Source organism: Paroedura picta, chromosome 14, assembly GCF_049243985.1.
Source record: "Paroedura picta isolate Pp20150507F chromosome 14, Ppicta_v3.0, whole genome shotgun sequence".
NCBI lineage: Eukaryota > Metazoa > Chordata > Lepidosauria > Squamata > Gekkonidae > Paroedura > Paroedura picta.
In genome coordinates, this window is record NC_135382.1 from 16,183,859 (window position 1) to 16,206,382 (window position 22,524).

Consider the following 22,524-nt stretch of genomic DNA (forward strand, 5'->3'; position numbering starts at 1 on the left):
GTTAGTGCAGTGAGGGGACAGGGAGAGACATCTGCTGTCTAACTACCTGAGTAGAAGAGAGAGTAAGCTTGCGAGAAGGAGCAGGAAATTGCCCTGAGAGGAGCAATCTAGGGACAGATGAAAAATACACTTAAAAGATAGAAAGGTCCTGAACTCTCTGACACACAGTCTTCTTGCTGCCCCCTTCAGGGTGTTCTTCTCTTCTTAACTTTGTACACCAGATTTTGCCTATTCCACACGGGGTCGGTGATTGGGCCATGCTATCCATGGCTTGGCTGCTTCATTTCCCCCGTATTCTCCGAAGCCGGCCAAGTTGAGAAAACGTTGATTTGTGTTTCTTGAGAAAAGCTTTTACCCCTGCTTCTCCTACCAGGGCTCAGAGTGGCGTGCCATAAATGATGCATGGCAAATGCAAATAAGAGGTTTCTGTGGGAAAGGAAACCCTTTGAAACTCCATGAATTCTCTTGCTAGTATTCAGCGTCTCCTGATGCGCCCCCCGTGCTGGATGCCTCTTGGGACTCCAAATGTTAGTATTTGCAGTTTCCTCTGAATATCATACGACTTGCTGGGGACCAGAAATGTCACTACCATGACCGGACGCTCAAGGATCCATGGGGGCAGGCTAGGCTGTTGTGGGACTGCTCAAAGTTGCCAGCTAGGGCTGATAGGTCCTGCCTCCCCCCCCCCAGCAGGAGCTGGGAAGTAGGGTTACCAGTTTTGCATTAGGAAACCCCTGGAGATTTGGGGAGGACCTCAGTGGGGTATAACACTCTAGAGCCCATCCTGCAAAGCACATATTTTTTCCTGGGGAACTGCTCTTGGTAGTCTGCAATCCCAGGGGATCCCTAGATCCCTCCTGGAAACTGGCATTCCTACAGCCAGCCCAATTGCACCATCCCCTACTGAGCTGCCAGAGAGAGCAGGTGAGTGCAGCCTGCTTGGTGAGTCTTGGGGGCTGGGTGAACCATCTGTACAATGCAGTCATGACGGAGGCCAAGGGAGGCAGGGTGGGACAAGAGCAGTGCTCCTGCTCCGAGACACCCCCCCCCTCTAAATCAGCGAGGTAAACAACTACTAAACCTCTTTCCAAGTGTTCTTTTGCAGGCAGGCAAAATTCCCAGGCACAGCTCCATGTCACACCAGGCCAATGGACCAGCTTCCGACAGGACTGCCCTTAGCCCCTGGGTTCTACTTGCAAACCACTGGCAGGCTGCCTACCGTGTTTGGTGTACCTGTAGGAGTCCAAGAAGGGAGATATTCTATTTCTGCAAGACCGACCTGCAAATGTATTCATTCAACACACCCTTTTCGACAGGAGCTAAGCTTGTGGGGCATCAAAGCAGCCCCTGGCCATCACTCATCTCACCTGTGCTGAAAATGGCACAGCCAAGAGCCACTTCACCTGTTTAAGGGAGACAAGGCTAATTTCCCCTTAAAAGTGAGTTGGCTGCTCAAGTTTCCCAGGCAAGCTTGATCCCATCAGATCTTAAAAGCTAAGCAGGGCCAACCCTAGCTAGTATTTGGATGGGAGACTGCAAAGGATTTGGGTGGAGATCTTCCAAGAAACACTAGGGGTCATGGCACAGAGGCAGGCAATGGCAAACCACCTCCAAACATCCGGGGACGGGGTGGCATGTTACAGTGGATGAGCGATAGGGTTGTGTCCTGCATAGTGCAGGGGGTTGGACTAGGTGACCCAGGAGTTCCCTTCTAACTCTATGATTCTATCCCTTGCCTGGCTGCCCAACAGTCCTTGGATCTCCAGGCTACGTTACACACACCATACTATAAACATAAACAAATAATAATACTCAAGTTTCCTATGGGTGTTGTTTAAACAGCAGATTTCAAGCTGTTTGACCATCATTCCCTCTTCCTTTAAGGACCTCCAACCCTGTCAGGGAGGGGTGGGCTTGCTGAGCATTTCCAGCACCTCCAATGAACTACAACTCCCAGCATTCTCTGCAAGGAAGGCAAATGGCAGGACATCAAAAGACCGTGGGTGCTGATCTGCTTTCTGCGGTTGATTGCAGGGAGTTGAGGGCCCTGGTTGCAACCTGTTGATTTCCTCCATCCCTGTTCCCTTTTTCTCCTGTGGTTCCAGCTGGCTTTGGGTTCTGCTGTAACAGTCTTCCAGCAAGGGGGGGGGGGGGGCGAACAGGATGGCTTCCATACAAGGGCAAATCCTTTAGTCAAGGATTGTATTTTATTTTAAAAAACAGCTAAGCTGCTTGAGGGAAGAATGCTGAGGCTCGCTGCCTTCCCCCTGCATGCAGCAGTCGCTCTTATGCAACGTAATAAAAACAAGGGTGGCCAAATAAAAAGCTCTCAGAGCACCAAAACCCCCAGACTGCATCACATCTTCTGAGCTTGTGAATTGCCACCGACTGCAGGGATTTCAGAACAGGCAAAGACGGTGTTGAAAGCTGAGCAGAGGCCACGCAAAAACGAAGGTCCGCCTGCAGGTCATGACAATCTCCCTCTCTTTAAATAACACAAATGGCAGACTTGTCATAAGGCAGCACATTTTATTGAGTTTTCAAAGCAATTCGGCATTAAGAACGGCTTGGACAGAGTCCTTTTGTACTTACTGGGTGGGTTCCCTGCAGTGTTCGTGAAGATGCTAAAATCCTCTACAGGCGTTTCCACGCCCTGCCCTGGAGGGCTTGCAGAAAGTCTTAATTCTGAGCAGTCCGCAGGCAGCTCTCCGACGATATTGCTCATGCTTGGCCAGTTACGATTCCCTGGGTCGATTTAGGACACACGCGGGACACGGCTGTGGCTCAGATCCAGCGTTTTTAATGCAGAGCTGCTCTCTGCTACACTTGCCTGCGGGCCTTCTTCTGTTCAGAATCAGAATCACCCAGAGCTGGAAGGGATCCCCAAAGGCCATCCAGTCCAGCCCCCTCACCATCGCGGGGCCTTAAAAATCACGCTCCTGACAGGCGCTCATCCAATCTCCTCCTGAAAACTTCCAACAAAGGAACCTCCACCACCCTCCAAGGCGGCAGCGAAAGGCAGCTTCTCAGGGAAGGCAGTAGGTTGTATAGTTATCTCCTGATTGGGGTAAAATCACTACCCTGAAACCACACAACCTACTACCTCACCCTGCCAAGCATCACAGGTTGCCTCTTCAGCTCAATCGCATGGTGGTGGTGCAAGAGAAGGACTGGGGCAGCAAGGGGGCAGCAAGGATCTCAGGGCTGCATTTGTGTGTGTGTGTGGGTGGGGGGAGGATGCCCTATGGAGGGCTGAAGTTGTCAGAGCCACACCTTAGCCAGGCACAGCAGAATCGCAGGTAAGCCCAGCTCTTCAGCCCTGTGGCCAAAGGCACTCTTCTGTGTCCCAGCAGCAGCATCCATCGCCCACCCCTGCAGTGTTGACAGCAGCAAAGCAGAGCCAGGTGTCCCTCCAGTGGTGTGGAACCCTGTCTCTTTGCAGACCTAGCTCAGGGGCTCCCTTCTGCCACTGGCAAAATAGAAAAGTTTGACCGGTTGGCTATCAAAAAAGGAATATGTTTTTATTTATTATTGTAATCAAGGTTTACGCTTGTGGATATGGAAGCCAACCTATGCAGCACAAGAGGGGTTTCCTTGCTTGGGTCAAAGAAGCCACCCAACTGCTTCGAACAAGGGTTCTGTTTAATTGAAATGGTTCTGCAAAAGCCCTTCCGCCAGACGACTCCTACGAGCAGTAACCAGAGTTAGGTGCCACGTCCTGATCCAGGGGCGGGTGGTCCATCCAACGCCGCTATCACAGCCACTTCAGGAAAGACAGTAGATTGTATAGTTATCTGACAGGCAGGGTTTCACCCCAAAACTATACAACCTACTACCTCACCCCAAAGGGCAGTCTGACTCTGATGAGGTCGGCCGTTCCGAGGGCTGCCACTCAGCGACCTGCGGGACAAAACAAAACATCTCTAGAGAAAACAGTGAGTGGTTCTCGATTGGACGCCCCGCAAGCCATTACCCAATCAGGATGATGCTCGTTCAAACAATGACTATAAGAGGAACCTTGCTGCATCACAAGTGATTTTTTAGCTGGGAGAGGAGACGACTGAGAGGGGATCTGATAACCATCTTTGAGTATTTAAAAGGCTGCCATATAGAGCAGGGGTAGACAACCTGTGTTCCTCCAGCAAACGCTGGCAGGGGCTCATGGGAATTGTAGTCCATGGACCACAGGAGGACCACAGGTTGACTACCCCTGATATAGAGGATGGAGCAGAGTTGTTCTCTCTTGCCCCGGAGGGACGAACCAGAACCAACGGGATGAAATTAATTCAAAAGAAATTCAAGAAATTAATTCAAAAGAAATTCAAGAAATTAATTCAAAAGAAAGTCTCAACATCAGGAAGAAGTTCCCGACAGTGAAAGCAGTTTCTCAGTGGAACAGGCTTCCTCGGGAGGTGGTGGGTTCTCCATCTTTGGCAATTTTTAAACAGAGGCTGGAGAGCCATCTGATGGAGAGGCTGATTCTGTGAAGGCTCACGGGAGTGGCAGGTTACAGTGGATGGCATAACCATCGGTACCCTTTGCTCTTGTTTCACTTCCTCCCCCTACCTTTACTACTATTATGGTGGCTTTGCCTCATGTAGGCTGAGAAGAAGGGCAGGAGAAGACAGCCCAAACCCCAACCCCCCCCCTACATGTCACAACTGACTCCCCTGTCCTTTGATTTTTACACCCACAGCCTATCCACCAAGCCCCCTGACTGGAGGCAGCCAGTTCCATAGCTTGTGGCCAAATCCATTTACGCAGGCATGGAAAGGCCATGGGTGCCCTCTGGAACTCCCAGGACCCCTGGTTGGGAATCCCTGGTCTGAGGTAACACAGCTGCAGGGCATTGCAGCCAGGACATGTGCCTGCAGGGGGAAGCAGAGGGCAGGCTATCTATTGGTTGCAAGTCCACCTGAGTGGCAACAGCCTAGGTCCCAGCTGGACTCTCAGGTCTCTTTGGGCATCATTCTATACTGCCCCCTGCACCTCCTGTATCTGAGAGCTCCCATCTCCAGCCCCTCCTTAACAGTCAGGCAGCTGGAGGCCTGGTTATGGTTCTAACTGAGATGTTACAACAGAAAAACTTTAAAGTGTTTTCAGAAAAAAAAACCCAACCATGCAAACTGCTCCAATTAGTACGTTCTAAGCAAGACCCTCAAAAGCCCCCAACCTTTTGGAGTCTGTGGGTACTTTGGGGATTCTGAAACAGCATGGTGGGCCAGCTGCAGCATGGTTGCTCTAGCTTAAAAGGTAAAGGTAAAGGTATCCCCTGTGCAAGCACCAGGTCATGTCTGACCCTTGGGGTGACGCCCTCTAGCGTTTTCATGGCAGACTCAATACGGGGTGGTTTGCCAGTGCCTTCCCCAGTCATTACCGTTTACCCCCCAGCAAGCTGGGTACTCATTTTACCGACCTCGGAAGGATGGAAGGCTGAGTCAACTTTGAGCCGGCTGCTGGGATCAAACTCCCAGCCTCATGGGCAGAGCTTTCAGACTGCATGTCTGCTGCCTTACCACTCTGCGCCACAAGAAGCTCTTACTGCTCTAGCTTACCTTCAGTCATATGTGCTGTGTTAGAAGCTGCTATTTTATTATTATTTATTAGATTAGATTTCTATAACTGCTCTATAACATACACTGGGAACCCTTGGTCTACTCTAATGGTTCTATATCCCTATGTGTGATGCACCCTGGGTCCAAATTGATGAGAGTACCTGTGAGCCCAGAAGCATGCCAAGACAAAAATGGCGCATCAGTTATTGACCCCTGGCTCTGAGAGTCCCGTATCTCAGAACTGGAGAAACCAGCCGTTGATTCTTAGGCTGGCATGCCACGTTCCTTCATATCCAGTCTCCTAGGGAACTCCAAAGCTTGCTGTCCTACTAGCAACATTAACCCAATGCAAGGTGTCCATTGGGTGGACTAATGCATCCTGTGGTTTTATGATTTGTTACTTTAAAGACTGGTAGCTACTTTGGAGATTTGTGCCTAGGAACCATTCACTGGTTCTGCATTTTGGCAATACGTATTTTGCGGGAAGGATTCGCATTCTTTTTTCAATTTGCTTCTTCGTAGAGCACAGACAACCCAATGGGAACTGGAAGTCTCACCTGTGAAGGAAAATGTAAATAAATGACAGTTCAGATCATAAATGCAAATCTGTAACCAACTGAACCAACAGACTCATGACCAAGCAAAATACAGCTGCAGTCCTATTCACATTTACTTGGGAGTAAGGCCAACTGAGACTCACTTCTTAGGAAGCCTGCTCAGGATCAGGTGGCATCTCACATAGATTTGCATTATATTTGCATTAGGAGACCTGATCCAGATCTTGAGACTGTGCTACAGTGGCTTCCAAAAGTATTCATCCCTTTAGGTTTTTGCAAAATATTTTTATTGTGACACAGACAATACTGCACAATGGGGACAAAGCATTGTCAAAAGAGCAGTGGTGGGTTACATGTTGTCGGAAACATGAATGCCACTAAAAGCATTTGGCCCAGCTTGAAGCACACCTCCTTGTCCCAAAGGTTTAGCCATTCAACGGAGCTGACTTCACTACTGTGGTAGGGAATGAGGAGCACATAAAATTACATGTGGGGGGTGGGTAGGGGGACTGGACACCATCGGACAGATTTGTTGCCCATGTTTGCAGACAACATGTAGTTTTACTTACAGACATTTAAACTTTTTACATATTGAGTGTAGCTAATCTGGATCCTTTTGGGTTCATTCACTTGTGGATGCATTATAGAATCACAGAGTTGGAAGGGGAAAAACAGGCGATCTAGTCCAACCCGCTGCTGAATGCAGGATCAGCCTAAAGCAGTGGTTCTCAACCTTCCTAGTGCCGCGACCCTTTAATACAGTTCCTCATGTTGTGGGGACCCCCAACCATAAAATCATGCAAGTGTTCCTTCACAGAAATTAAACCGTAACTGACCAAGATCCATTGTCCATGATTGTATATAGATTTCCCCCCCCCCTGAGGTTTCTCAGTTCAGTTCTGCCTCTTGTCTCACAATGCCGATTTCACTCTTTTCTGCTGCTCTATCTCAATCTACCCCACAAGGCTGTTGTGTAGATGGCGCCCCCCTGTCCAAGCTTCTTGCCCTGCCGCAACCCCTGTGAAAGGGTCGTTCGACCCCCAAAGGGGGCCCGACCCCCAGGTTGAGAACCACTGGCCTAAAGCATCCAGGATAAGTATCTGTCCAGCCCGCTGCTTGAAGACTGCCAATGAGGGGGACCTCACCACCTCCTTAGGAATGTTCAGCCTGGAGAAAAGGAGGTTGAGAGGGGACATGATAGCCCTCTTTAAGTATTTGAAAGGTTGTCACTTGGAGGAGGGCAGGATGCTGTTTCTGCTGGCTGCAGAGGAGAGGACACGCAGTAATGGGTTTAAACTTCAAGTACAACGATATAGGCTAGATATCAGGAAAAAGTTTTTCACAGTCAGAGTAGTTCAGCAGTGGAATAGGCTGCCTAAGGAGGTGGTGAGCTCCCCCTCACTTGCAGTCTTCAAGCAAAGGTTGGATACACACTTTTCTTGGATGCTTTAGGATGCTTAGGGCTAATCCTGCGTTGAGCAGGGGGTTGGACTAGATGGCCTGTATGGCCCCTTCCAACTCTATGATTCTATGATTCTATGATTCTTAGGCAGCAGATTCCACTGGTGAACTACTCTGACTGTGAAAACCTTTTTCTTGATATTTGGCTGGTAACATTCAACATGTAGTTTAAACATATTACTGCAGGTCCTATCCTCTGCCTCCCACAGGAACTGCTCCCTGCCCTCCTCTAAGTGACAACCTTTCAGATACTTCAAAAAAGCAATCATGTCCCCGTTTTGACCTCCTCTTCTCCAGAGGGAACATTCCCAAGTCCCTCAGTCTTTCCTCCTAGGACTTGGTCCCCAGGCCCCAGGCCACCCTCATCACTCTCCTCTATACCCTCTCATTGATGTTATCTATGCACATTCTCCTCCAGGGTTCTCACAAAAAAAAATCCTAGCAATCCAGAATCTATTCATTCCCAGGGTTTAAAAGAAAGATCTGCTAAATCACAGGATATTCAAATGGATATTCAGAAGAAGGGCTCTTTTATCTTAGATTCACTCTCTGTAAAAAGCAGCACTTAATTGCCTCACAGGTGAGTCATAAGCTCCATCATAAATATTAATGGCAAACTGTTAGTTTTAACCCTGATTGTCCTGTGGTTGTTAACAATGAAAGGGGTTTGGTGGTTATGCTTAATGCTTCGTGTGCCTGTTACGAAAACGTTTTGCTCAAGGGCGAAAAGGAATTTGGGTTTTTATAAGAGCTTGTAAATTTATTTAAACTTGTTACAACAGTAAAGCGAAGCAGTCCATCTGAGGCCTGTTCCACAGGAGGACAGCTGATATCCCGCCCCCCTGCCAACCCGCCCCCCCCTGCAGTTTCAGCCCCCAGTGGACAACGCCCTGGAAGACTCAAACTGGTGCTAATAAATACCTTAGCAGCCTTTTCTTAGAAGGCAGAAAGCCAGTCAACTTCTTATATAATAGGAAATACTTTTAAATAGGAGATAAAATCCAAGAGCTCACAATTGTCAGGATTAGAAACTCAGTAGTCATAAAACCTTGCAGTTATAAATCCCATAAGGAGAACTGCTGAACAGGCATTAAAAATAATATCAGTCGTCCAGGATGGGAAAAGCCAAGAAAAGCTCAAATAAGTCACACATGGGAGCCAAGCGACTGTGGGCAGAGCCAGGGTGAGGCCCCAGTGGAAAGGGCCTGGTGCTCCAGATGTCGGGAGGGTCAGCAGTAAATCCACATGATGGACCTGAGGCACACCAGAAGCAGGGCCATCATGCATGGAAGGCTAAGAGAGTTTATCCGTATAATATTTGGTCTTCTGCCTGAAAATCCCTATGTGACGTGTCTGCAGATGTGCAGGAGAGCTTACTTTCCTTGAATTCTCCTTGTGAGCATCCAATTGAATATTACCTTGCAACTTTATAAAAAACGGGCCAACTCTGACACTACAGAACCCTGAAAGGTCTACCTGCCCACGCTTAAGGGAATGCAACCCAGTCCTGAATAGGCTGGCACTTCAGTGCTAGAGAGAGCCAGCTTGGTGTAGTGGTTAGGAGTGCGGACTTCTAATCTGGTGAGCCGGGTTTGAGTCCGCGCTCCCCCACATGCAGCCAGCTGGGTGACCTTGGGCTCGCCATGGCACTGATAAAACTGTTCTGACCGAGCAGTGATATCAGGGCTCTCTCAGCCCCACCTCTCTCACAGGGTGTCTGTTGTGGGGAGAGGAAAGGGAAGGCGACTGTCAGCCGCTTTGAGACTCCTTTAGGTAGAGAAAAGCGGCATATAAGAACCAACTCTTCTTCTTCTTCTTCTAGATTGGTTCTCTTATCAGCCCAACAGTACTTCTGTCTTTTCTGGACTTATCTTCATGGTATTGGCCTTCATCCAGCCCACTGCAAGCATTACAACCTGGAGGCATCAGGTTGCATCATCGATGACCTCCCCAAATGAACTAGGGAAGTGAAGCGGAAGTGAAACGACATGATGTACAGTATTTAGAAATGCCTGGAGGCTACCACTTGCTCAAGAAAGGGAGATTCTCCACAAGGCAATGACTGTTAAGTTCTTCAGGTTACAAGGATGGCTGTTTCAGAGGAGGCTTCACAACTGCTTCCTTTCGAGGAGGGCAGCACAATCCCCCCCCATTTAAATATGCATTTATTATCTCCTAGATCAGGGGTGGCCAAACTTTGGCTCTCCAGATGTACATGGACTACAATTCCCATGAGCACCTCTCCATGGACATCTGGAGAGCCAGTGTTTGGCCACCCTTGAAGAATAAGAATAAGAATAAGACGAAGACGAAGAAGAAGACGAAGACGAAGAAGAAGAAGAAGAAGAGTTGGTTCTTATATGCCATTTTTCTCTACCCGAAGGAGTCTCAAAGAGGCTTCCAGTCACCTTCCCTTTCCTCTCCCTACAACAGACACCCTGTGGGGTGGGTGAGGCTGAGAGAGCCCTGATATCACTGCTTGGTCAGAACAGTTTTATCTGTGCCGTGGCAAGCCCAAGGTCACCCAGCTGGTTGCATGTGGGGGAGTGCAGAATCGAACCCAGCGTGCCAGATTAGAAGTCTGCACTCCTAATCACTACACCAAGCTGGCTCTCCTAGTCCAATCCTCGCAGTAAGCTTCCTGCTGTCAAGAAGGGCAAGGATAAAGCACCAATGATACATTCTGTCCACATCCATGCTGGCACACAAGCAACTCTCATTAGGCAACACCTAAACATAAGTATTCTGACAATCCCCAAGACTGAGCTAGTAGACCTGGGCAGCCACTTTATTTGCAAAAAACAGAGATGAAGAGCCAGGGGCTTTCCCTTCAACAAGAGAGAGAACTGGAGACAAGAGCAAAAGGAAAAGCACGCAGTGAGTCGCTGGCCTTTCCCCATGAGTGTAATGCCAAGCTATGCTGGCTTTCCTTGCTTGTAAGGAAGCAGGCTTCGGAGCCCCACAGAGGCCAAGCTGTTTTACATGTGGTACCAGTAACATGTGACTTAGCTTTGAGGCCAAGATGTGAATTAAGATGACGGGCAAATGTGAAACTTGACAGAATTGCCCTGACTTTTGCAGCAGGCCAGAGAAGCTGCTCCTCTCCTGTTCTCAGTCAGAGGAAACCTTCAAACCTTCTACTGAAGGTAGAAGGGACACCAGCTAAAAAGATAGTTTAGACAGGCCGCCCTCCTGGCCATTCTAAGTCCTTCCAATTTCCTATTCGTTCCTCTATGAGCCGGACCTCTGAAGAGGCCCTTTGTGTTTTCCCAGCATCCTTCTTACCTGTACTGCTCTGCTGCACTGCCGTCTGCCTGCCAGCGGGCTCGAACATGGCAGCCAAAGATGCCATGTCTGGCTAAGGAAGGGAGCTGCAGTACGAATTCCTGCTGGAGCCTGTTTCCGTGACCTCAACGGGAGGCGGTGATGGCTACCAGATGGCGTGAGCTCGGAAGTCAGCGCCAAGCCAACTTTTGGGATGGATGAGGAACCTGGCGAGAAGAAGAGAGGGAAATCACACTGAGGGAGGAAAAACAATTTCCTCAAGCGACAATTCAGAGCAAGGCTTGGCCAGGGTGGGGGGAGTAGGGGGTCAGAGGAGAAGGATTCAGGTAATTACCGTAGAAGCTACATCGTCCTCTGGACATTTTCTGTCCGGTCTTGGTCTCAGCAAAGAAATGGAGAAGTGTTTAAGTTCGTGGCACAATCACTTAAAAGCACATCACCTTTAGTCACTGGCTTAAGAAAGTATTCTTAGAACTACCAAGTGGCTATTTTTGTCCTCGTCTATCAGTGCTGGCACCACAAACATGAAGCGATGCAAGCGGAAACCCAGGTGGAGACTGACCCAGGGAGAGTGTAGTCTTTTAAAGTTGTGCTTGAGTTCCTGCCATTCGTCCTTCGAGAGCAAGGGTCCGCAACATTTTCCAGCCTGTGGGTACTTTTAGAATTCGGACACAGCCACAAAATGGCTACCACAAAATGGCTGCCTCAGCTTACTTTCCGTCATACAGTAAATTGCTAATCAGGAGCCAGGCTGGGCCCAAGTCCCACGTGACCTCACCCACTTCCTAAAAACACTTAGTGGGCACCAGGAAAGGTTGGGGACCCCGATCTAGAAGAAAAGTGCCACACACTCGATGGGATTTGTCATGCATTTTATAATGTTCTCTTTGGTCTTGAATGGACTGTGATTGGGTGTTGAGCTTTAAGCCACAATATTGCTTTAGGATGCTTAGGGCTAATCCTGCGTTGAGCAGGGGGTTGGACTAGATGGCCTGTATGGCCCCTTCCAACTCTATGATTCTATGAAGGTTTCACGGAGCTGAAATCTTCATTGATGGAGAGAGATGAAGGCTTCAAGGTGGGAGAAAGCAGGCTGTTCACCGCTGTTGCTGCCAGGGTGTTCAACAGCTTGCTATTCTTGGAGTCAATTATTCATGATGCCGATGCCGAGGGCTCTAATTTTACATAAGTGAAAGCAACAAGGGAACCGTTATGACGATCAGCTATGAAAAGCACAGAAAAATGGAGGCTCACTCTCTTGCTGAAGTCTTCCTTTGTTTTTCCTTGGCAGATTTATGTTCAGAAGATAGCTTCTCCCTGATGCTCCTTCACATTTTTTAGTTGGGGCTGCACGTGGAGCATGCCGGGCAAATCAGTGGGAGAGCTGTCAGCTGCTCAGATACAAGAGGGAGCAAGGGACAGGAAGAAACAGTGTCTGTCTTGTCCCTCACCAATCCAAAGCATCTGATTTTCTGACCTGGGCCCTCCCAAGGCAAGAACTGCTTGTTTCTGCACAAGAAGAATAAGGGGTGCTACAATGGGATTTAGCAATCACAGTTTTGGTTCCAAAATCGTTCTTTAAGTCTCACTTCTTCATTGTGCAAATGCTATTCAAAATCAACTTTCCTTTTGTGCCTTATTCTGTTGCCCTGTGCCAAAGGTTTCTATTTATTTATTATTTCATTTATAATCCGCCTTTCTCTTCAATGGGGGCCCAAATTTTACTTGCAATTATTTCTTTGGGAAAACAATAAAGTGTACGTGGAATGTGTGTGCATACTGGGGGGAGGGGCTTGAATGCTTTCTTTCAGATTTCACTGCCATTATTTCCTCCCCCCCCCCAAGATAGCAATCAGCTAGCCAGCATGGTGTAGTGGTGAAGAGCCTCTAATCCGGAGAACCAGGTTTGATTCCCCACTCCTCCCCATGCAGCCAGCTGGGTGACATGGGGCTTGTCACAGTTCTCTCAGGACTGTTCATGCAGAACAGTTCTGTTAGGGCTCTCTCAGCACCACCCACCACACAGGGTACCTGTTGTGGGGAAAGGAAGTGAAAGGTGTTTGAAAGCCGCTTTTGGATTCCTTCAGGTGACGAAAGGCAGGATATAAAAAAACAGCTCCTCTTCTCCACAGGGGAAAGTTTCTTTTATTTATTTGTGAACAATTTTTCTCCCCAGTGGGAATCCAAAAGTAGTTTGCAGCATTATTCCCCTTTTATTTTACCCTCCCAACAAGAACAACAAGGTAGGGTTAGCCTGACTAGGACTAAGGTCACCCAGCAGGCTTTCCCTAGCAGACTCGGGATTTGAACCTGGCTCTCCTCGATCTTACACTGCAGTGTAAGATCTCTACACTGTGGTGGGTCCCAGAAAGGACAGGCACTGCTCCCTGCTCCAGGTATCTGTGGCTGTGTTAGACTGTGGGGACATCAAAAGAGAAAATGGTTTAACCCCCCGCTGTACCACTAAGCCACTTTTCAGAACAACCACATGAAACTGCTGATTTTTTTTTTTAAGGAAGACTCACGGGAAATGCATCTCATTTGGCCCTCAGACTATGAGCTGAAAGATTCAGGTTCAAATTAACATTCTGTCATGGAAATGAACTCAAGTGATGTAAAGCTGGTCACAGAGTCACAGACTAACCTACCCTGCAGAGGAGACTGATGTGTTCCACCCTGGGGGTCACTGGAAGAAGAAGGGGATTAAAATATAGTAAATAAACAATCCATTCATATAGGTGCTGGTCTCTTTCATGTCTTAATTTAGCCTGTGAGGTAGCAATATAACCACTGTAGTATAGAAATATTTTTAAAACACCCAATATTCTACAAAGCATTCCACTCACTTCCTCATACATGAAGAGAAATGTAATTGACTGGTCAGGCTGATGGGCTCTAGGAGGTTCCACAGGAGATATCAACACCTAAAGGACAATCAATATCTTTTGTCTATAATAAAATCAGAGTCTAATAGCACCCTTAAGACCAACAAAGATTTATTCAAGGCGTGAGCTTTCGAGTGCAAGCACAGAGGGCTTGCACTCGAAAGCCCACGCCTTGAATAAATCTCTGTTGGTCTTAATGGTGTTACTGGACTCTGATTTTATTGTGCTACTTCAGACCAACACGGCTACTCATTTGAATCTATCTTTCGTCTATATTAGTGATGGAAATTAGGAAACCACTTGCACATTTGCTGAAGTTCTCCTGGAAATGTCAGAACAGCCTAACATTTCCCTCTGTGCCTCTTAAAAGCTGGAGAATTATAGGACACTGAATATTAGAACTGTATTTACACAACGCATTTGAAATTGTCCAAGAAATTCACATTTATTCACATTTATCCTTGGCAAGGGAGGCAAGTGATTATTAGCCTCCGTATAGCGGGGGTGGGTGGGGGGCTGAGTTAGAACAAGAGGTGCACCTGTTTGTGTGTCTTTGAAAGGAGTGAATGTAAGGCTCCAAAGCATTTGTGAAGCCGATGAAATTAGGCAAGCAAGATGCAAAATCTTTTGAACCCTCCGAAGCGCTATTGTTGTTCATACGCCAAGTATATACATTGCAATGTGTGTACCACAACAAGGACCACTAAAAATCTAGTTCTCTGATCAATGAATGGGTTCTCAAATCACGATTAACACGCTGTACTAATTTAGATCGTTTTGACCGGTTATCCAATAGGTTGGCTTTTCGATGCATGAAGTTATTCTAGTATGACATTCACAAATCTTTTACTATCTCCCATGCTTTAAAGAACCAAACACTGGAGCACAAAGAGAGATTCAAGGGGGTTCTGAAGCAGCACAACAAAATACAAGCCCAATGGAACCATTTAAAACCAACAAAGATTTACTCAAAGCATGAGCTTTCGAGTGCAGGCCCTCCTCCTCAGACAACACACGAGCTGGAGCACAAACTTTTTTAAAAAAAACAATGTTTTAAAATTAGAGATTTCATTACTGACATTTCTACTGACAGCACATTTCCCGTCTTTTCAAGATGACAATAAAAACACCAATGGCGGCTGGGGAAGGGGGTGGGAATTTCAAACTCTTCATAAACCACAACTTATGGTACGGGGGGGTGGGGTGGGGTGATATTCGGCCTACGAGCCAATTATGCACAGATTACCAGAATGCTAACACCTCTTCCTTTCACACTGACGCAACCAAGCTAATATGAGTCATATTTTCCCAGACTCTTAAGAGAGAGATAGGACTGCAAGACCAAATCATCCTGAATGGACAGCACTCTTCCAGCAAACTGAATAAATAAATAAACCAGGTGGGATTCTATGTTCAGATCTCATTGAACTCTATATCTTCTGGGGTGTTTGGTACTCCTCTGGATAAGTGGTCCCCAACCTTTTTATCACCAGGGACCGGTCAATGCTTGACAATTTTAGTGAGGCCCGGGGGGGGGGGTAGTCTTTTGCTGAGGGACCTAGTCGTTGTTGCCTGAGTCCCTGCTCCACTTGTTTTCCTGCTGGTGCCCCTGACTTCCCCCCACCTGCTGGGAGGCGCTTACGGAAATCTAGCCTGTCCAGCTGCAGAATGGGACTAGCAGAAGAGTGACTGCTGGGATGGTCAATCGCACCACAGCTTGACCCAGGCGGGAGGTCAGCAAGCTGTCCTGAAGTGTGCGGCTGAGCATGGAAGAGGGCTGCGCAGGATATGTCCCTGCAATCCACAGCCACATGCTGTATTCTTTACACGTAGTTTGGCCTTCTGCCTTTGTCAGACCACAGTGCACTCTGCCTGCTTGCAGTCTCCGGCTTGTTCCTAACAGTGACTAATGATTAGAAGCCACAGCTAGAGAATGCAGTGCTCCAATTTTGCATGGCTGACCATCGCCATGGCCAGGCCCGGACAGGGATATCATTTCCGGCTGTCTCGCTGTGACAACAGCAGTATGCGTTCCAGCTCCTGGAATCAATTCACAAACTGTTTGTGTGTGTGTGTGTGTGTGTGTGTGTGTGTGTGTGTGTGTGTGTGTGTATGTGCCTTCAAGTCACAGTTGACTTATAATGACCCGGTAGGGTTTTCAGGGCAAGAGAGGTTCAGACGTGGTTTGCTATTGCTTGCTTCTGAATTTCTTGGATGCCGCCCATCCTAATACCAGCCAGGGCTGCCTCTGCTTAGCTTCCGAGATCTGACGAGATTAGGCAAACCCCATTTAGCCAGGATGGGGCTCACAAACGATTGGGAATTGGTAATATGCATAAACAGCCTCTCCAGTCAGGCGGTGGTGACATCAGAAAAGAGGCTCATGCAATGTTGCTCCAGCTATTTGCAAGATGCCTGTTTGAATTTCAAACAATGGAAGTAGGCTAAATACCTTTAGCCTAAAGAATACCTTTATTGACTGTGGGATGGGATGCCAAATCTCTGTTTCCCCCTGTGTGTGATTAACAGGGCTCTAAAGAGACCCTGGTAAAAACCAAACAAACAAACAAACAAAAATCATTCATGTCCTCTGCCCATGATCCTCCAAGGCGCAAAGCCCTGCAACTGATACACACAATGTGAACTGAGCAACTGTGTGAAATATGTCTCATTTTAGCTCGGTGATCTGACAATTTTTACAATTTTACAAAACTTATCCCAGTTTCACTATGCATTCGTTTTAATCAAGAGGAAGAAGCATTGCTATGCCATTCACCTGCACACAGGTCATAACCCCCCCACACACACACATACCCACCCACACGCATATTTATGAGGTTTCTGCAGGGGAACACACTTTGAATCCACAAGTGTTAGTCACACACACTTTTTAATGGACACATTTGGCATGTTGTGCAATGCTCTCCAGTGTTCAAGGCTTGTCAAGCATCTGGGCAGCCTTCTATGCGATGGAAAGGACTCAATTCTGCATATTTATTAGGGGAACATTTACATTTGAAGGCTAGCATTATTCCGTGTACAAAACCTGGCAAGTTCTTATTGATGGCTGTTATTTAAGCTGATAAAACCATTGTTTTCCCGAAGCAAGCAGGGAGCCAGCGTGGGGCAGTGGTTAGAATGTCGGCCTAGGATCCGGGAGACCCAGGGTTGAATCTCCACTCTGCTGCAGAAGCCTACTGGGGGATCCTGGGTCAGTCACATGGAAACTAAAGTCTTGGTTGTTGCGAGCAGGAAATGCAGGAGAGAATGATGTAAGCCACTTTGGCTCCCCATCGCGGAGGAAAGCAGGGCATAAATGAAGTACATGTTAAAATTCCCAGCTTAATTCAGACCCCGTTTCAAACCATCAGAGAATGTAACTGTTGGGTGCCAGATGAAATATGTGTCACTACAGCACTAGGAAATCTAACTAAATTCAGATGACTCTTCCTGTTCAGAGAACTGATGTAATTGATTTTTTTTTGGGGGGGTGGGGAGAATTACACCACATAAAGCAAGAACATTAAAAACCGCTTTGATAAACAATTACATCCTGTCCTCGACTGGACAATACAAATTATTTCTGCTACGATTCTGTAGGTTCTGCTGTAATACAATGGACTTTCTCTGACCTGCCAGGGGGATCCGTGGTGCTGCCCCACACTCTATTGCTTTGTGGGCAGCTGGCAAAGCTTCAACATGTGCGCCGCATGCTATGATCGGCATAGCGACTTGGACAAGCTCAGGTATTTGTTCTGAAAACGCTCCTGAAAAGTTCTGCTTCATGCTGTTAGCCAGCTGCTTCATGTCTGTTTCTGGCAACTACCACAGAACCGTTGAGGACGGGTCGGAGAAGGCCCCCTTTTTACCTGGCTGCGGCTCATGCCAGGATTTGCACACGCGGCTCCTTCCCATACAACAGCTGCACTGGAAAGAGATGCAGCGAGCATGCTAATCAGAGCTGTGGCTTCTCTGATTGGCAAACACAATAGAAGGCTTGTTTCTCATTAAATGAACAGGCAGAATACGGCTTGCACGTTTTACCTCCGCGGGGCCGAGAGATTCTTTTTCTAAAAAAAATGTGAGCTGGAAAGCTGGGCTGGCTAAAGACCTAAATGTGCTCCAGGTGGCAGATCTAGAATCTGGACACAAAACAGACAATGAGGCCCGACGTCCGCCCTCTTCTTTTCACACTTGTGTCCCTTCAACAGGGCCGGGATTCAACGGAGCCCCAACACTGATTTTCCTGCATTCTTCTCTGCCTCTCCAATCCTTTGTTTGACCCCGGCCAGAAGAGGCAAGCAATTTTACTCTCCTTCCTCCTCCTCATTATGCCTGCACAGGTGTTCATCCATGTGACCCCAGGAATCGCCTTTTGGGCTTCAGAAGGGGCTGCAGGGGCCGGGAGGAACGCTGGAAAACTCTCTGCCATTGCCACTGATGTTCTGCTGGAAACAAGCCCACATTTATACCCCCTCCTGGTTAACTGAACGCGGGTTCCCAAGGCAGTTATGGTATCAGCACAAGCACACTGCAGGAAATTACTACAGGGTGTACAGTCGACATGTGGGAAAATGTAGTGATCTGAGCAGAGAAATCTGTTCCAGAGCAGTGAAACCTTTCTGAAATGTCTTTCCTAAGCGAAGCCTGTATTTAAGCCACTTGTCTTCAGGGCATGAACAGCCTCCCGTGTTTTGCTGGGCATTTTGCTCACTTCCAGTTTTTGCTTTACAATGGTAGGGCTGCCATATTTTTCCCTTGAGAAAACTCTGCCCTCCTTCACTGCTGTTTCCTCGAAATACTAAGGGGTTCCTTAAACCTGTCCCCCCCCCCGACCAGCACCTTCCTTTAGATTCTGCGATGCCTCCTCCTCCTCCTCCTCCTCCTCCTCCTCCTCTTCCATTGCCAGCACAGGGCATCCCACTCCGACGCAGCAGATTTCACAGCCTTTAAAACACTCACGGTATCGCTTAGCTTCACTGAACAGCTGAAGCAAATCTGCTTTTAAGTGAAATTCATCTTCTCCCCATAAATGTTTCCGTTATGTATGTATAAAACATGTGGAGGTTAAATTAACTTAAAACATGCCTTCAAAACTGAAGTTATTTCACGTTATTATTCACATTTGCTTACCATCCTTCCCCAAAGGGAGTTCAAGCAGGCAGAGTTGGGGTTTCCTCCATTTTATCCTCACAACAATGCTGTATGACAGAGATGGCCAGACTGTGGCTCTCCAGATGTCCATGGACTACAATTACCACAAGTCCCTGCCAGATGGCAGGGGCTCATGGTAATTGTAGTCCATGGACATCTGGAGAGCCATAGTTTGGCCACCTCTGCTATAAGACAACAGTTCACAACTAAAGGGTAAATTATAAGTAACTGTAGTTCCTCTGATTTAATTTCCTGATTTTTCCGAAGTCAAGAGTGGGCAGAACACGCCTTTCTAGCAACTGCTCCATCCTAACTAGCTCTATTTTGTCTGGATTCAGCTTTGAGCTTGTTTATCCTCAGTCACTTGACACTGATTTAAGGCATCAACACAAGCGTTTGGAAACTTAGGTAACACAGGGAGCAAGACTAAGTGGGTCTACTTAAAAGTAGGTCCTGAGTAGCGCTTATTCTCAAGAAAACATCCTTAGGACTTCAGCAAAAATATAGATTTGGGAGCCATTAGAACATTAATGGCAGCCATCATTCATTCTCCAGATAATCTCCTTTGACAGTTCAAAATAGATATTGGCAAACAACTGATGGAACTGAGCCCCAAGGGAACCCTTAAGACACGCCCCAAACTGATGATGGCATCTCCAAGAGAAACCTGAGTTCTGGTGGTCAACCAGAGTAAGATCCATGGACTGCAGCATCCCTATTTCCCACCATGTTTTCCAAACATTATAGTAAGATGCCATGATCCATGATACTAAAGGCAAACCAAACAAATTAACAAAGATGAAAAAACATCTATACAACTAAACAGAGATATTTTGCCAAAGGTTGTCTTCGCATGGAGGCTGTGCTCAGGTTTAACCACTAGCTTGTATACCCAGGTTGGGTTATTTTATTTCCTTTTTCGTTGTACACAAAAGCCAGCTGGCCATGAGATGGAGTCAAGGAAGGCAACAATAGAACACCACTGGTTATCATCTACAGCTCACAACTAAAACCATCCTAGTGTACCATCCATGACCTACAGCCTTTGTTGGATATTTCTCTTTCAGAGGTTTGGGGGACAGGCCTTATATTGCTTACAGTCAGCCCCCCCCCCCCCCAATTAAAACAGCTTCTCACCTACAACAATTGCTACAATAGACCAACATGACTCTCTCTCTGGAACCAGCTGATTTAGCCTAGTGTCTCCTATGAGCCACAGAGAGGTTCCCCATCTTAGTGCTGCAATTCCCTTTATGTACAGCATTTAACACTTGGACTTTTCACTTATCAGACACTATATTGGGACCTCAACATCTCCAGAGGAAGTTATGTCCCAGGGCAAAACACATTTCCCTGCAGGAAGACAGAATGACTCAGGGGACAAGTAATGTCCACTTGTCTTTCATAGGGGCCTTGTATGTGCTTAGCGGCAAAACACCATCCATACTAACTAGCAGCTGTTTATCATGAGCAAAAGTAACAGCTATGACTCAGAGGGAAAGTGGTTGAAAAATTACGGCCGTACTAATTTTCTGGTTTCTTATAGCAACCACTAGTGCGTAGTTCAATGGAAAAAAAAATAACATTGTGGCTGACAACCACCCAAAAGGTGACTCAGTGAATGATGCTTAGCTCACTCTACAGCCATCACTCTGGAAGTGACATTTCTTAAAGGCAGCTGCAGCGAAGCAGGTCAACTAGAGCCCTGCTGAATTGCAGCAGGCTGCCATCCTGATGCTAAAAGTGACATTTAAAAAAAATCTGTCAGTGACACGCTCTTCCACATCTGTACCAAGGCCCAACCGGGTACTGCTTCAGCACCATTATGGAAACTGGGACATGCAATGACATCACTGCAGTCCCTCCCGGTAGCTGGAGAAAATAGGATGCATTTGTACCGGTGACACAACTGGGGTGATGCTCCCTCTTGCTGGACTGAGAATAATTAACAGAATGCTCCGTTGAGTGACATCGCAATGCAAGGCAAAATCAGTCTGGCTCTGCCGCCCTCTTCTGTCCAGCACCCTCCTCTGTGTGAGCAATTGTACCCCCTTTCACAAACCGAAAGGGGTGTGACTGTTCCAGTAAAATGCTTGTCCTTTTATCACAAAGCCAGTGTTCAACTCATCTATCTTACAGTAATTAAAAAAACAACATTGTGAATAGACTGTTGCTGAGTCTGAAGTAAAGGTAAAACACATGAGGAGGCAACCCCCCCCCAACCCCGATAGCTATTAATTTGGTGATGAGATCACCAATTTGGTGATGACCACCCATTTTCTAAGCTGTGGTAGAAAAGGATCACCTAACACAGACTGTCTCAACTTTTTTACTGTTGAGAAACCTTAAATATTCTTCAGGCTTCGAGAAACCACAGAAGTGGCACCAACCATGCAGAATTTGGTTGGGAAGCAGAGCTGGGTACACGCCCACCTGGGGCCCCTCCCCTTTCCCATCATTGGCCATTTGGGGAGGGGGGCTGGGTGGATCATTATTACCATATATGGTCATACAACCTGATAAATATTTAACAATTTTAAAAAATACATTAAAAGTGAATTAACTCCCACCCGTTCAGGAAACCCTTCCAGAGCTATCAAGAAACCACAGGGTTTCATGAAACACTGGTTGAGAAAGCTTGATCTACCATAACAGAAAGGCTGGGGGGAGTTATCAGAGACTCCTCCCCCCATATGCACACACTGATGAAAAGACTAAGGTTCATCTCATAAGCAACATTTCCGACATTTACCTCCTTGAACCAGGAAATGGAATGGGTTGGCATAAACCCTTAGAGCAGGGATTCCCAACCAGGAGTCCGTGAACTCCTGGGGGGGGGGGGGGACATGAGAGCTCTGAAGGGGGTCCACGGGAGCTGTGGTGTGGTATGGGCGGGTTGGGTGGGGCTGTCTTCTGAGTTACTCTTTTGGGCCCACATGAGGCAGACTGGCATAATAGTAGTAAAGGTGGGGGGAAGAAACAAAAGGAAGGCTAAGGGTGCAGATAGTGATGTCACTTCTGGGGGTGTGGCCAGGTGACTTCATGTCCAGGGTTCCTCAAAGTCTGAAAAGTTATTTCAGGGGTTCCTCCATGGTCACAAGGTTGGAAAAGGCTGCCTTAGAGGGCTCACTTACCTTCCCATCTTTGTGTCATGCTTCTGCCACCCAAATAGCAGGTTTTGGATGGGTAACAAAAACATGGGGGGGGAGGGGGAACAAGCGGAAAGTCAAAAACAACCTTTTCAAAAACAACCTTCTCCAGCTGTTATCAATCACCTGGCTGCTCTTATTACCATATGAATATGTTGAAATGCGCTATTATTCACAGAAGAAATGTCAGTTCCTAAAAAGTTCTCCAAAAGAACTGGTATGTAATATTAAATAAGGAAATATAGCATGCTAAGGATTAAAAAGAAAGAGTGGTTTGAAAACAGACTAAGAGTGTGCATTTGGATCTACCTGAGCTGAAAATATATCTGGGAAATACCTTATCAGTATTTTGGGGTATATTTTGGGAAAACTGGGGGAGGGGAATTCCCCCCAAATTCCCAGATATAGTAATGAATTACCAGATAGAGCCAAAAAGAGTGAAGAGGCAGTAGCAGATTGTTCCTGCTTCTCAGCGGTT

The 22,524-nt window shown here is 47.2% G+C and overlaps 1 long non-coding RNA gene across 3 annotated transcripts in view; it reads right to left on the bottom strand.

Annotated features, from left to right (window-relative positions):
- Positions 1 to 2,515: 2,515 nt before the first annotated feature.
- The window catches only part of LOC143823624 (uncharacterized), a 92,744-nt gene continuing 72,735 nt past the window's right edge, over positions 2,516 to 22,524 (bottom strand). For 2 of the 3 annotated variants that reach the window (XR_013226531.1, XR_013226530.1), the window contains 2 exons: positions 10,859 to 11,064; positions 5,381 to 6,112 (listed from right to left, as the gene is read on the bottom strand). This is a non-coding gene — a long non-coding RNA (uncharacterized LOC143823624). Of the gene's footprint in view, positions 3,901 to 5,380; positions 6,113 to 10,858; positions 11,065 to 22,524 lie in introns of those variants that run through there. The other variant, XR_013226532.1, reaches the window with a different exon arrangement.